This window comes from Excalfactoria chinensis, chromosome 2 (genome assembly GCF_039878825.1).
Source record: "Excalfactoria chinensis isolate bCotChi1 chromosome 2, bCotChi1.hap2, whole genome shotgun sequence".
Lineage (NCBI taxonomy): Eukaryota > Metazoa > Chordata > Aves > Galliformes > Phasianidae > Excalfactoria > Excalfactoria chinensis.
The window spans coordinates 39,481,779-39,494,419 of record NC_092826.1 but is presented as its reverse complement, the minus strand read 5'-3'; the positions used below and the strand labels follow the sequence as shown (position 1 = coordinate 39,494,419).

General features: G+C 40.6%; 4 non-coding genes across 4 annotated transcripts; 1 reads left to right on the top strand and 3 right to left on the bottom strand.

Moving 5' to 3' along the window:
- Positions 1–1,656: 1,656 nt before the first annotated feature.
- TRNAA-AGC (transfer RNA alanine (anticodon AGC)) lies at positions 1,657–1,729 on the bottom strand. Its single transcript has one exon. It is a non-coding gene; the product is annotated as a tRNA-Ala (tRNA).
- Positions 1,730–2,233: 504 nt separating this feature from the next.
- On the bottom strand, positions 2,234–2,306 carry TRNAA-AGC (transfer RNA alanine (anticodon AGC)). Its single transcript has one exon. It is a non-coding gene; the product is annotated as a tRNA-Ala (tRNA).
- Positions 2,307–3,648: 1,342 nt separating this feature from the next.
- On the top strand, positions 3,649–3,721 carry TRNAA-AGC (transfer RNA alanine (anticodon AGC)). The gene has a single exon. It is a non-coding gene; the product is annotated as a tRNA-Ala (tRNA).
- Positions 3,722–4,265: 544 nt separating this feature from the next.
- TRNAA-AGC (transfer RNA alanine (anticodon AGC)) lies at positions 4,266–4,338 on the bottom strand. The gene has a single exon. It is a non-coding gene; the product is annotated as a tRNA-Ala (tRNA).
- Between the last annotated feature and the right edge of the window lie 8,303 nt (positions 4,339–12,641).

The following is a 12,641-nucleotide window of genomic DNA, read 5'->3' as shown; positions in this document are numbered from 1 at the left end:
TAGTGTATATTACCTGATCCATAAAACATTACACCACTTTACAAACCTTGCTGTTTGGTACCTCCCTTTGTCAGTCAAAACAGAACTGTGACATTTTGTTAATTATTCCTTATTTTTGAATTTTTTTTCCATTTAGAGACATGCACAAACAAAGCCCAGAGATTCAAATATAGTATTGCATCCGCCTTACAGCATCAGTGTACTGAAGTTAGAATTGCTTACCAGTATGGAAACTGTTCCTGTGGAACAGCAACTAAGCTGTTTTATCTGATTGCAAATGTAAATTGTTTATCCACAAAATGAAGTCTTTTCCCCGGGTTATCTTGCATTCCTATACATTATTTAGTAAATTAGTTTGTTTCGCCTCAGATTGTTGCCACTGTTTTGTTTTTAGACCCATCTCTCTACCCATATCCCCTTTTTCCCTTTACCTGGTCATGGGTCTGTAGGACCCCTGCCCCACTAGTCATGGAACTGAGCTGAACCAGTCCATAAACCACTGACAGTGATACAGCATTCCAACAAAAGTGAAATTGATATAAACAAATAAGTATAAAGTAAACATCAGAAGTGCAGGAAAGCATTTTTATTTTGAAAATTTGGGTCTTCCAAAACCTGCCTGCCCTGGCTGGCTGACTGGCTGGAGTCGCAGCTCCTGCCTGCCTGCCTTGGCTGCCTGGCTGGAGCCGTGGCCCAGAGTGAAGTCACCAACCATTACACCAGGCTACTCAGAGCTCTACATCTTTCTTGTGCTGGAGGCCCCATGCTTGGACACAGTACTCCAGATAGGGCCTCACAAGAGCTGAGTAGAAGCAGAGAATCACCCCCCTCTCCCTGCTGGCCACTTCTCTTTTAACATATCCCAAAACACAGTTGGCCTTCCAGGCTGCAAGTGCACACAGCTGACTCACGTCCAGCTTCTTGTCCACCAGGACCCTGAAGTCCTTCTCCACAGGGCTGCTCTCAATTGGTTCTTCTCCCAGTCTGTATAAGCATTATTTTGTCAGCAGAGCATGCCAAAGGACAAAGGAAGGAATTCAGTTTTACTACAATACTCGACACTGGTGAAGCCCCATCTCCAGTGCTGTGCTCAGTTTTGGGCACCTCAATACAGAAAGGACATGGAGGTGCTGGAGCAGGACCAAAAAAAGGCAAAAGGCTTGTGAAGGGCTTGGGGAATATGCCTTATGAGGAGCAACAGAAGGAACTAGGGCTGCTTAGCTTGGGGAAGAGGAGGGTGGGGGGAGACCTTATTGCTCTTCAAACATCTGAAAGATGCTTACAGACTGGGGCTGGTCTCTCCTCACTGGTGACAGGATGAGGGAAAATGGCCTGAGTTGTACCAGGGTAAGTTTAGGTTGGATATCAGGAAAAGCTTCTTTACAGAAAGGGTTGGTAAGCACTGGAATAGGCTCCCCAGGGAGGTGGGGGAGTCACCATCCCTGGATGTGTTTAAAAAGCTGTTTGGATGTGGTGCTCAGGGACATGACTTAGCAGAGGGTTGTTAGGGTACTATAGTTAGGTTGTGGTCCGACTCGATGACCTTGAAGGCCTTTTCCAATCTGAACAATTCTGTGATTAAAACAAAACTATCATTTTACTGAAACGATGTCATATTTTTTAGTAGTTTCTAATTCTTAATGTTCAGCAAAACACTGGAGAATGCGGGCATCGATCCCGCTACCTCTCGCATGCTAAGCGAGCGCTCTACCATTTGAGCTAATTCCCCCCCTTTTCACCATGAATAGGGATGATAAAACTCCCAGCTTCAGACTGTATAATCTGCAGATTTTAAATGCGTGTATTTTTCATTTCTCCCTTGTACTCGTCTCTCTTCATAAATGAAAACACATTCAACTTCAATTCTGTAACAAGTTTAAAACCATATGTTTGTAATGTTTCATTTTTCACCTCTTATCACTTCATTGGGAAATAAGATAAAATGGAATAAAAGTGTTTTCCAAGTGTAGAAAATATTTTCTTGAAGTTTATTACTTGCAATTCCTGGAAGGCATTAGGTTCTGATACTTGATTCTTCCTTTTTCTCCTTGCCACAAGCCAGTCTCTACTATGTATATATGTATTTTATAAATATGATTAACTACTTAAATTCAGTCAAACACCTGGTAACATTGGAGAAATGAAACATAAACATCAAAAACTAACAGTATATCTCACAAAAACCCAGTTCGATACATGAAAACACATTTGGTAGTTACAAGCAAAACAACTCTGGAGAATGCAGGCATCGATCCTGCTACCTCTCGCATGCTAAGCGAGCGCTCTACCATTTGAGCTAATTCCCCCCACCATTGCCCCAATTTGCCCTCTAATTACAGATTTTAGTGACCACAGATATAGCATTTCCTTCAATGACTGCCCCTTTATGCTGGGTAGTAACCCAAATGCAGCTATACAGTGACTCCGCGCATTCAAGACACAATACCATTTTAACTAAATTATCAAAATCAACACAAAAAGGTAGACATCTGTGGAATATAAATCGGGATGATTATGACACCAAGAGAACATCATGAGGTTCAAAAAAAATCCAAGTGTAAGGTCTTGCACTTGGGTCACAGCAACCCTATCAGTACACGCTGGGGGATGCAAGAACACAGCCCTGCTGAGAAGAACCTGAGGTTACTGGTGGATGGCAAGCTGGACATGAACCAGCCGTGTGCTCTCAAAGCCCAGAAAACCAACCATATCGTGGACTGTATTCAGAGATCTGCGGCCAGCAGAGCAAGGGAGATGATCCTGCCCCTCTGCTCTGCTGAGGCCTGACTTGGAGCACTCTGTCTAAATATGGAGTCCTCAGTACAGGAGAGACACAGAACTGCTGCAGTGCATCCAGAGAGGGCGACACAAATGATCAAAGGGATTGAACACTTCTCTATGTGGACAGGCTGAGAGAGCCCGGAGAAGGCAAGGCTCTGGGAAGACCTGAGAGCAGCCTTTCAGTATCTAAAGGGGGATTATAAGACAGAAAAGGACAGACTCTAGTAGGGTCTGTTGTGATATGACAAGGGGAAGACGTTTCAAACTAAAGGAGAGGAAATTTAGGTCCAGCTATAAGGAGGAAGTTTTCTATAACAGGGGTAGTGAGGCACTGGCACAGGTTGTCCAGAGAGGTAGTGGATGCCCTGTCTCCAGAGACACTCAAAGTTAGACCAGATGGGGTTCTGAGCAACCTGATCTAGCTGTGGGCATCCTTGTTCACTGCAGGGGAGTTGGACTAAACGACCTTCAAGGGTCCCTTCTAACTCAAAGGATTCTATGATTCCATGATAGAAATGAACACTTTATATCCACAAACTGTGGTAAGAATAAACATTTTAAATGTTGCATTTATTGTTTACATACCACTTCTTAAAATATCAGTGGGAAAGAAAAGAATGTAATTCGAAAAACATAAGAAAGAAAGATGACATTGCCATTCAGTAGCTGTTGATATACTTCCTAGACTTACAAGTTATCTGGTAGTTGCACTGTAACAAGTTAAAAACAAAAGCAACAAAACACCTCATTTGAAAGGCACTAGTAGAGATAGCATAAAAAAACTAAGCACACCGACAGAAAGCAACAGTTAGAGCAGGCACACTGTGACTCACCGATAGTACATGTGCATGTGACAGCCTGCAGTGTGGGGAATTAGCTCAAATGGTAGAGCGCTCGCTTAGCATGCGAGAGGTAGCGGGATCGATGCCCGCATTCTCCAGTGTTTTGAAAACGCTGCTATACGTATCATCGCATAAGATTTTCTTTCACAAGTTCTTCAGGTTTGTGGAAGAAAATATTTAAGACTCCATTTCATGAGGCAAGCAAAGCAGGAGGAAACCTTAGTGCAGACAGCGCTTACTAACTCAGCAAAAAAGCATTTCTTCACAGAAGCATTTCATACTTCCCTTGTTCTGTCCGCTGAAACCATTAACACTGCGCACATGCTCCCTAAAATGGATCTACTTTAATCCTTATAAAAACTGCTTTGGAAAAGTGCATTGAAAAGCCCTACAATGTAAGAGTGTATTTATAAAGCCAAAGTCTGAAGCAACAGCAGTGCCTGCCAGTGTGCTTTCGTTTTTTTGTTCTTCAAAGCCCATCAACAGGGATCGATTTCTTTTTTGCGCTGGCAGCAATCACAACTTTAGAGAGAGGAAAAAAAAACGTTTAGCATCATCTTTTCACTAAGAAAAAAATTACAACTGGTAACTGAAAAACTGGCGTAGAGACGGCAACGGAGATAAAAGCAAACCGCAAAACACTGGAGAATGCGGGCATCGATCCCGCTACCTCTCGCATGCTAAGCGAGCGCTCTACCATTTGAGCTAATTCCCCATGCTGGTGGGGGCCCTGAGTGCTGTCCATCGGGAGCGGGCTGCTCTCACTGATGATTCATAAGGCATTTCCTGCAGCTACAGCGCGTCACCTGTTCAGCTCTTCCCTCTGCTCAGTATCCATCGCAGTACCTGTAATTTCTGGAGAGCATCCCCTACAGGATAGGAATCACACAGGGATTCCGGGAATTTTCATTAGTCATTCAATCGGTATGTTCTTTAACCCCCCCTAACGTTGCCTAAACGTGGGCACTCCCTGCAACACATTCCTAATACTGTTAGGATCTGGGCTCCACAATGGACAAGAACACAGGAATGCAATCTGTTTAATTCTACCCTGTCTGCTTTTCCCCAAGCATTCCTTCTACAGCTCAGAATCACAGAATTGCAGAGGTTAGAAGGGACATCTTGAGATCAAGTCCAACCCCTCTGTTAAAGCAGGTTCCTTACAGTAGGTTGTGCAGGTAGGCATCCAGATGGGTCTTGAGTATCTCTAAACAATGGGACTCCAATTGTCTATTTCTTTTAAAGGCTTCATGTATTTCTGCCTGGCAGCCTTAAGACAAAATAACATTTTCATGCTCTTCTGTGCTTTTTCAAAGTCTTTTTACCAGACATTTTTAACATTTAACACATATTTATGATCTCACTTTCCTCATTTGTACACAGTCTTTAACATTCAGAAGAATGACATTTTACCTTTCACAGTACAGCCGTACCCCGCAGACCAATCACAACATTTCTTATCCTACTTTCTTCTTCTGTACCCTCTTGAATAGAAATTTGTTCTGGAATTTAGAAAAAAAAAAAAACCTTTTTGCAATGGCTTCAATTTCTCTGACACACATTTTAACACATCTGGTTTCTGCTTTAAATTTCATTTGAAAAGATCAGCTGAGCACTGTGGAGAGTCCAGAACATGTTCTGTACAACTTTACCTGAGAAGATAATATCTAACAGAGAGTGTCATCATATGTATTAATGGATGCATTAACCAACAAAAGAAATATTGGTCCTATATTGAAAATAATAATAATAAAAAAATCACTCTGCTTTATGAAACCTCCTATTTAATGCAAGTCGGACTTAACTTCCTTTGCTGGTACTACAGCAGAAGACTGGGATGCTCTGGAGTAAGAGAGTTGGAGCTCAACCTTTAGTAAGACTGCAAAGCATTACTAATATCCCTGAGTTTGCTCCCATCTTTCACACAATGTCCAACAGCAGCTACTATCTGAGTTCAATTTAAACAGAAAAACAGCAGAAAATACTGCTTCAGGTAATACCCTGCCTATAAACATGGTTTCTGTGCTCTCCAAGGAGAAAATGACAGGCTAGACCTCAACTTCATCCTACATCCAGCGATTCTGTAATATCACAAAACCATAAAAAACAAAAAGAAGGTTGCCAGTGTTCACAGCTTAATTCTATTTGCTACATTCTCACATAAAAACACATTTAGCAATTGCCTCATCACACAAAAATGCTACAGGACTTACTGGAAGGATGCAACACACACTGACATTTACTGCTCCTGCTTAGCCTGCTTCCAAATCAGATGCACCTACAGGGTATTTCTGACCTCAAAAACAGGGACTGCAGACTGCATGGCTTAACACTCCAACCTGTTGCTCAAGACATCAGTCAGAGGAAAAAAATATATATATATTAGGATTGCTGTGTCTTGAGCTCCCTCCTGTGGATGTTACTAAAGAGTAGAAGTATGTATCTCCCAGTAAAGAATTTCTCTAGATTTGTAGTTTTAAGCAGAATGATCTCATCCCATTGAACAAAAGAGAAGTCCCAAGGAACTAGGTAAGTAAACAATCAGAGCAAAGATCAGAGGCTGTAAGACACACAAAACTCATTGCTGTTCGGCATATAGCAGCTAATTACTAAGGTACATATGAAAATGCAAGAACTTATCTTTAGTCAATTTACATGCTGAACAACCCTTTTAAAATTAAAGCAGACTAACCAGAGCTGTCAGTAAAAAAGATGCATTCATGGATGAAGCTCTCTGTACTCAAGACAGGGGTACCTGACACAAAACATCACAACCAACCTGAAATAAAAGGCAGACAGCTTAATATAGCACTAAACTCAGTGAGTTCGTCAACTCACATTGTCCCCTGATTTGATCCTTCCACTTTTTGTTCTCAGTGATACACTGAGTGCCCTTTGGCTGAGTGGCATCAGAAAGGAATGCAAACTATAGCTATTTCATTTTTACTAATACAATGTAAGATTAGCATCATAGCAGGCACTGGAAGCAATCCTAGAAGGCACAAATAGCCAACAGAAGAGCTTACTCCAACCACCGCCTCCCCTCAGCAGTACACCCACCAGAGCTCTGAGGACCACATCTCCTCCTTACAGCCCACACCCCAGAGCCTGCAAAACCCAGATGCCCACTAACATCATGACCAGATGAACTAATAGCACAGAAAAATAACAGACAAACCCCTCCATCCGCACTCCTTCGAGGGCCTCTCGGGCTGACAGCAACCACCCCACAGCAACCCCAACGACTCTCCTCCTCCCGCCCTCATAGGGGAACAGGGCTCCACCCAATGCTGGAACCTTCTGTGGCAGGGCCTGCTCCCCTGTCAGCTTCCCTCCTATATTCCAAATCCATTTTTTTTCCTTCTTTTATTTTTTTCTCATGGGACATGATCAAATAGTCTGGCCTTGCACATACTGTTTGTCTTCTCATTAGGGCAGTAGGTGATTTTTCAAAAGCACAGTCTTGCCTGCCAGTGTATTTACATTTAAATCAACAAAAAGACCTTTTCCAGTATATGGATTCGTAACTAGTGTCATATCCACTCATTTTTTTAGGTGTGGCAATGAGGCTGGAAAATGTAATTTAAACAAACATGTGTTGCTCTGTGTTTAAGGAAGATACTGTTGTTACCTCACAGCCGTATTCCTGATAGTTGATGGCACTTGAGAGCCCGACCCTAAAATACTTGGATTTGTATATTTACCTGTTATTTCCCTTCCCATTTAGCATATCACTAACTGCATTTCCCAAAACAAAGTGGAAGAGAAAAAAAAAAAAGGTGAATTTTTCAAATATATCCTCAAGCAAAGGCTGGGATGGTTTTCACAGAATCACAGAATCACAGAATGACCCGGGTTGGAAGGGACCTCAAGGATCATGTGGTTCCAACCCCCCTGCCTAGCAGGGCCACCAAACATACGTCTTTACTAGATCAGGTTGCCCAGAGCCCTGTCCAACCTGGTCTTGAACACCTCCAAGGACGGGGCATCCACAACCTCCCTGGGCAGCCTGTTCCAGGACCTAACCACTCTCCTAGTAAAGAACTTCCCCCTAACATCCAAAAGCTTTTCTCAAAAGCTAATGACTTTCTGTAGTCAGGAGTGCTCCCATTGCTAAATACTGCTAGTAAAGTTACAGATACTTCAATGCTTCTCAAATGAGGAAAAGGTTCTGAAAAAACTTTAATGTTCTTAGTCCTTACCATTAATAATAGCACTTAAACAAGATTAGTGCAGGCTTTGAACTGCTTACCAGTCAGTTAAGAGTATAGCAGCATTTGAATTGATAGTAACCATCTCTAAACAACTTTATATGCACAAAGATCTATCTTTTCGAAAGATAAAGATAAAAGCTTTGTTTTCCTCCTTTACCTTAGAGTAGCACTACCCAACCAGGAAGTAACTCAGGAATGCCTGGTCTAAATATGCTCTTTGTCATCACTACTAAAAGTGATTGACCTTTATTTACCGTGGAATAATTATTGTTGGTTAGCTACCTCATTCTAAATCCCTGCAGATGATCAAATAAGTGGGTACTCCTAGACCCAGATGGTGGCTGAATTTGCATAAATAAGGTCACATGAAAAACACATGCCTCACCTCTCTAGGACTGGATATCACATTTGTAGCTACCAATGTAAAGCTTTCCCAGGTGAGAAATACAGATGTATTGTGTAGCTTTCCTCTTAGCTATCCAAATGCTCCACTTCTTTTACTGCTGTCTGATCTGACCATTTTGTGCAGCCTTCTAAGGGTCTGCTCAAGCTTTGTGTTCACAGTAGTTGATTAATTATTTTAATTAACTTTCAGAAGGAAGGAGGACTTTTTGAGGTATAGAAAGCTATTATGTTCCCCCCCCCCCCAGTGTTCTGAGTGCAGAAAATGTGGAGAATCTTCTGTGCATGTTGTAGCAGCTGCCATAGAAGAATTATTTATAAGGCAAAGCTATCTCTTCTCTTCACAAGTGCATCCCTTTCATGATGGTTTTAATCCTAAAGCATTCTACAAACTTTCAGAAAATGACACTCAAGCATTCACTCCCCCAGACCTATTTAACTCTGTATGGATTAATACAGTTTGTATTTACAAAGAGCTACAAATCTACAACAGCCTTATTTCTGATTTCTGTTCTCACTTGCACTGCTCATGATGTTAGAGGCTGACAACTTAGTACATCTTTACTAAATATCATTATTCTTAGTTCCATGTAATATTTTCTTTTGATTGGCACCATTAGGAAATCTGTTGGAAATCAACATTACAGCTTTTCAAGCACTGAGTTAATACTGCTGTGCTGTTTAGAGAGAGTGGGTTCAATTGTTCCTACTTTGTGTTGCTGCTTGTCAAAAAATCCAGCTCTGTAACATCTAAGTGCATATGTATGGTAGCTCCAAGCCATCCATCATGTAAGTGCAATGTACATAAACCAGCCCATTCAGCATCATCAGCAGCCTGTAGGACAACATGAAAACCAGCTAGGCCAGATAGAAACCAGCCAGGTGGCAATCTGACTTTCATTCACGCCCTGATTTCATTTCCCCTTAGCCTGACTTCGACTTGGTGGGTGAGTAACAACTTCTGTTCTGTTGCCATGGAGTGAGAAACATGTCTTAGCTTTGTAAAAAGTCATTGCCCTTTGTGATGTTAACACAGATCAAGAGCAATCTTCTTTCCTGTGCAAGTGAACAGTGGAAGTCCAAGCAACAGGTGATATCTATCACCTCGTGGTGGTTATGTGCTGTGTAATTTAGATGTATGTGCAACATAGGGCAAGTGTGCAAATGTACGCTACCATGCCAAATCAGGGCATTATTTTTTCACACCCTGCAGAGAAATGTAGTCTCTATTCTATTGAGTGGACCATTTTATGTACAGAAGCAACCTTAACTTTCAAGAAGATACTCAGGAGATTTCTGCTATTGCAAAAAATAAGAAGGTATATAGTAATAAGATGCTTTTGGCACAGTAATAAATAGTAAATGTGAATTATTATGAGTTTTAATTTCATTTGTCAGCCCAGAGAAGCCAGACCTTCCAAAAGGATGCTGGAAGTGGGGAAAGGAAGGTGTCAAGAGTGGGGTAAAACCAGATTTTGTCTCTCTGCTGAAAATGTGGATTTATTTTGTAAGCTGTGACAGTCTGTTAGCAGAGGAAGAGCTCTGGGAATATGAAAATACCATCCTTCAGTCTGCTCACTTATTTTTCCTTACTTTGTGAGATAAAAATAAGTATGTACGTATAAACCATGAGTATAAAAATGTTTCCATCTGGCATATAGTAATTATCACTCATTCAACATTTTCTGGACCAGGCTTTTCATGTGTATGCCTTGACAACTGGAAAGACCTCTGGCTTCCCTGTTGAATTTGGTACATTTTTTTTTCAATAAAGTTGGTTATTGTTGTTGCTTTTTACTAATGCATTTGGTTTCTTTTACATAGGTTACTCTTTTGGAGACTATCATATGTGAAAAAAGCTGAATAACAAAGGCTTGTGTTACGAAAGAGATGACTAAGATTATTCTGGCAGTATACATGCTGAACAATGTATCACATGATTCCAGCCACGTGTTGCAGTTGGTTATTGGTAAGTAGAAGGAATGACTCAGCAATGATGAATTTATGATTGAAAGTGGTTGTACTGCAGTTGTCAGTAACTCTACAGTATATAAGTCTAGCTCAAAAAATGTTTTTTCAGGTGGGGAATTAGCTCAAATGGTAGAGCGCTCGCTTAGCATGTGAGAGGTAGCGGGATCGATGCCCGCATTCTCCAGTGTTTGTTTTCACTGTTTATTGTGAAATAAAAAGCAGTGAAAACGTTTCCTATTCGTACTGTTATACGAGAAAGAATAAACGTGAAAAACTTGGTTGAACTGCAAACTGCTCATGTGTTGCTTTCAGTATTTTGGTTTTGCTTTTCCTAATGGCAGGGTTTCCTTTTGTATATGAGGGGAAATATAAGCCTTATACGAAATAACAAAACACTGACATTTTAATACAGTGGTAAACAACATGAACAAATGACAGAGAAAAATAAATTAGGGGTTTTTAATGTACCTTGATAACTTTGTTTCATGATTTCATTATGGATTTGATGACAGAACTAGTTGTTTTATATATTTTTTTATATTACACTTTAGTGTATGAATCTAAGTTGTTATTTGTGCTATGAGGAATACTCTTCTGTTGTTGTTGTTGTGTAAGCTATTCACTAGAAAGAATGAGCTACACTGTTCCATATGTTGTTTCTCTTAGTAAGATTATGTCCTTCTGAAGCTTCACATCTGTGCAATATCATGGAAATTTTCTCTGTAAAACTATGCTGCGCATTTTTTGTCATTTTGAGAAATTCTGATGTGATTTTTCTGACTCGCTGATTCAGCTTTTTCACTGCTTGTACTGAGGCAGCATGAGGAAACAGAGCAAAACTTTCCTGTAAATACAGACAGTTTGTGCAATCAGAATCTTGGAAGTACGCATACTGAAATGAATGAAAATAAGGAAACAAATTTATGAATTGGATTTCAATTTAAGGAAGGGGGAGATACTGTGTGCTACGTGGGTGTTCAAGAAACAAGAGAAGAAAGAACCTCTCAATGGATGGAATAAACATAGAATTTGCTTATTTGTCTTATATTCTCTACATAGTGGAGTGAAAAGACGCATTGTAACTTTAAAACTGCTGGATCATTGTAGTTCAAATGAGGTTCACTGGAGAGAAAGGAGTTGTGATCTTCAGGAGTCCTTTCTGAGCTCAGGTAATGATTTACATGTGCATTTGCTTGGAATAAGATTCTGTAGTAGCTTTCTCTATGATTATTATTATTGCTTCTGAGTTTGCCCTGTTCCCATGATTGTGTAATAACTGATGCTTCCTCTGCTTCTGAAGGGAATAAAAAACGTTGCTCTTCTCAGCTAATCAGACACAACTTGTGCAACAATGAAATGAGAAAATTCAGTGAGGCAGGTGCATTCTGCAGTCACTTGTAGAATGGTGGCATCTAACTGGAAATTCTCCAGACTAATCACTGCTCATTATATTTTTGTGCAGTTCCCCATAATGAAGCTTTGGTGTCTGTTAGAGCTTGTAAAAGCACTGTGATATGATTAGAATAACAGCTTTTTCTTAGCCTATATGGGGTTTTATGTCCTTACTTTTCAGATACACTGTCTTTTGAAGAACAGGCTGGATAGAGAAGGGTAAGGGTCCTAGCTCCCCAAAGCACTACTCGTGGGAGCATTTTCACTTTCTGCATCAGTAGTTGTATTCACATATTCTGTGTAAAGAAACAAGGGGATTGAGCTTTGTTTGATTTGTGATTTTATTGCCATTCATTCAGATTTCTATCCTCTATGTCACTTAACGTCACACAAGTGGAAAACAGTTAAAAATAATGTTTGCAGTAGACTTGCTCTTAGATACAGTTATCATGTTTTTGCTTGCTGTAGACAGAGAAAAGGGGAAATATTATTCTTTATTTGTCTTCTCTCCAGACACTGTTCCAAATATTACTTAAACAGCCATCCTCAGGAATGGGATGGAGCCTGGGGACCATTACTCTGGCAGTTATGGAGACTATTTTTAGAGCAAGAGAGCTGTCTGTAGAAGCTGCATGCAAAAATCTACATGGTATAAATAAGTTTGTTTCACAACATGATTGTACTACAATTAATTTCTTGAGTTGAGCACCCAGGTCTAAGTTTATTTTATAAGATATTTTATGTGGTGTTTGACTATGACGTTTATAAAAGGCTTTTGTTCTAATTGTTACCATTAGCCACCCATGAAGTTCTAAGCATAGAATCGTTTTAGTTGGAAGGGACCCTTACAGGCCATCTAGTACAACTCCCCTGCAATGAACAGAGACATCTACAGCTAGATCAGGTTGCTGAGTTTAGTTTGATCTTGAACGTCTCCAAGAATGGGGCACCTGCCACCTCCATGAGTGAGTTGAAGTTGTGTTTCAAAGGGCAGCTCTTCTTCCAAGGGTGAGAAGTGGTTTCCTTACTACCTGTAAAT